Source organism: Rattus rattus, chromosome 7, assembly GCF_011064425.1.
Source record: "Rattus rattus isolate New Zealand chromosome 7, Rrattus_CSIRO_v1, whole genome shotgun sequence".
Taxonomy (NCBI): Eukaryota; Metazoa; Chordata; class Mammalia; order Rodentia; family Muridae; genus Rattus; species Rattus rattus.
In genome coordinates, this window is record NC_046160.1 from 86,884,096 (window position 1) to 86,886,970 (window position 2,875).

At 42.7% G+C, this 2,875-nt stretch overlaps 1 pseudogene; it reads right to left on the bottom strand.

The window, feature by feature from the left end:
* Nucleotides 1-628: 628 nt before the first annotated feature.
* LOC116906130 overlaps nt 629-2,875 on the bottom strand; it is a 31,046-nt pseudogene continuing 28,799 nt past the window's right edge.

A 2,875-nucleotide genomic window follows, 5' to 3' on the forward strand; every position in this document is an offset into this window, starting at 1 on the left:
TGCTGCTGGCCTTCAGTTCTGTATTTGATATGTTCTGGCTGTGTCTTTCAGGAGAGATCTATCTCCAGTTCCTGTCAGCCTGCACTTCTTAGCTTCATCCATCTTATCTAGTTTGTTGGCTGTATATGTATGGGCCACATGTGGGGCAGGCTCTGAATGGGTGTTCCTTCTGCCTCTGTTCTAAACTTTGCCTCCATATCCCCTCCTAAGGGTATTCTTATTCCCCTTTTAAAGAAGGAGTGAAGAATCCACATTTTGGTCATCCTTCTTGAGTATCATGTGATCTGTGCATCTTGGGTAATTTGAGCATTTGGGCTAATGTCCAATTATCAATGAGTGCATACCATGTGTGTTTTTTGTGATTGGGTTATCTCACTCAGGATGATATTCCAAGTGTGCATTCTTAAATATGTTAAGAGTTATTTTATTCAACAAGGTACCACATACTCTTGTACAAATACAAGATAGAGGATAAAGTTTACTTTATTATTCATCACATATTGAATAGAAAGTTGTATCAAAAATTAAACTCAAAAGTAGTCACTGGCCTGCCTTCTGTGCGCACGCTTACTGTGCATATGCTGTTTGTCATACTCAACAAGTGGCTCAGACAACCCTGGTGGCTCTTTCAATCCCTCTTTGCCTTCCAGAATGTATATTGCAAGTCTGGATCCTGTAAAAGAATAAGAGGAGCATCAACCAGAACCAGACCTTCTGCTTCATGACCTGTGTCTGACAACCAAGTGTCTCCGTTTAATGAACTATATCATCATTCAATCAATAGCGAGCTTTGTAATCCTCTGGCAAACTTTAACTGGAAGTAAACCATTACACCAATATCTACATGTACTGGCAGATGCTGCCCTGTGGCTTAGCACAGGGCAAAAATGGCATCAATTCTTTCCTACTCTTACACAGTGAGTGCTCTTCTTCTTCCTTCTCAGGACCACACCCACTGATAGCCTAAGAGTACACAAAAGAGATCAGAGTATCTAGGATTTAATTATCTGGCTGATTATGATGGTGCACACTCTCAATCCCAGCACTGGGGAGGAAGAGGCAAAGGGAGCTCTCCAAGTCTGAAGCCAGCTTGGTTTATGTAGGGAGGTCAAGGGGTGTCAGGAGTAGGTAGATAAGAAAGGAAGGGAGGGAGAAAGAGAAAAATATGGATATGACTCTAAAATTATTTATGAGCTTTTGATATACTCTTTGCAAGATAAGACAAGGCAACTTGTTAACCCCTAAATGTGGTTTTCTTTTTGGGAAGGGTAAGCAATTACTCATCCAAGAATTTACCAAAAGACAGATAAAAATAATTATTGGTGTTGGTGGGTTACTTGAGAGGATCCATATAAGAAAGAGAGAACTACAGGATGAAATCAGGCTTCTTAACAGCAAGAGCAGCCTCCCTGGGACTGAACTGGATAGTCTTATTGACGCTTTTTATTTTTATACAAAAGGCATCTTTTTCAAGTCAATTTCTGCATACCACAACTTCTTACCTGACCTAGGGGCTATCTTGAAAGACATGCATACCTAAGCAATTCTCAGGAGACTTTCTGGTTTGCCAGGCCTGTCTCCAGACTAAGATAGGCAAAGGCTCACACTTTCAAGGGAATAGCCCATAAAATCTCAGACAATCATTGATGAAAGCCTACTTCCAAACCCAGGTGTCATCACCGCAGATTCCTGCCAGATATAACAGCTCTGCTAAAATGTTGTAACAAATGATAGTTCAAAAGGGGGCATAGTCACTGCCCTATGGGGGGAGAGAGAGAGAGAGAGAAAAAGAGAGAGAGAGAGAGAGAGAGAGAGAGAGAGAGAGTAATCAGCCACCATATCTGTTTATTTAGAAAGATAGTCCTAAAGCAAGTAAAATCATGGGACAGACAGCGTGAGGGGCTTTTCCAAACATTGATGGAAAGAGATGCTGGCAACCTTTGTTTTGATTTTACCCTATACAAAGTTCACTCTTCCAGATTAGAAGCCATGTGATGAAACCATCCAATACGCTGTATGGGTATAGAATCTGTTCTACATTCTTTGGTATTTTATTCATGAGACTGTTGTACAGTCAGAAAAACAACAACAAAAATCTTTCAAAAACTTTTAAAACGACTTCCTCTGATCCAAACATTATTGTGAAGAAATAGAAAATTGCTCTTACCAAGTTATTCCTAACGTTTTGGATTCTTTTCTTCCCCAATTTGCAGGTTAGCCATAAGGCCCAGGTTGGCATATACTGCCAAATGTATGCACCCAACAATATGGGTTGGTCAGAGATCCAAACTTCCTTCAGATCGTTGGCCATGGAGATGAGCATCAGCCGCACACAGCGGCTTGTCGGCATCTTGTAACTCTGGTCTATATTCTCTCTCATGGGCTGAAAGTCAACAAGAGGTTAACAGTGAGGAAGGGACCCACAGGATGCGATCTGACAACTGGGGTCTGGAGGGGACTTCATAGGTGCCACTGAAGGGTTCTACATTAAGATATTTCAAAGAGCCTAAAAGGAGTTAGACATTTACCAGGTAAGATTACATGTGCTGAAGTCTCTCTACTCTTAATCACAATTGTCTCATTGTAGGGAGCGGCACTGTAAAAGAAAGATGGCGCCAACATCCAGTCCCGCCTGGTAGTAAGCACCTTATCACGCATGCTCAGGCTTGTCCCCTTGCCAGGGTGGCTGTACAATAATGAGGTGATCCGGCGCCCTCCTGTGGTGAACAACAGTACTGCGCATCGTGGGTTTGCACCTGGCGCGTCAATCTGGCCGGAGGGTACCATGCTAATGGGCGGCGATTCATGTCCGCCAATCCCTGGAGGACAAGTAGCAGGGGTGATAATTGGGGTGATTAGGTGCTCTGCCAATCCC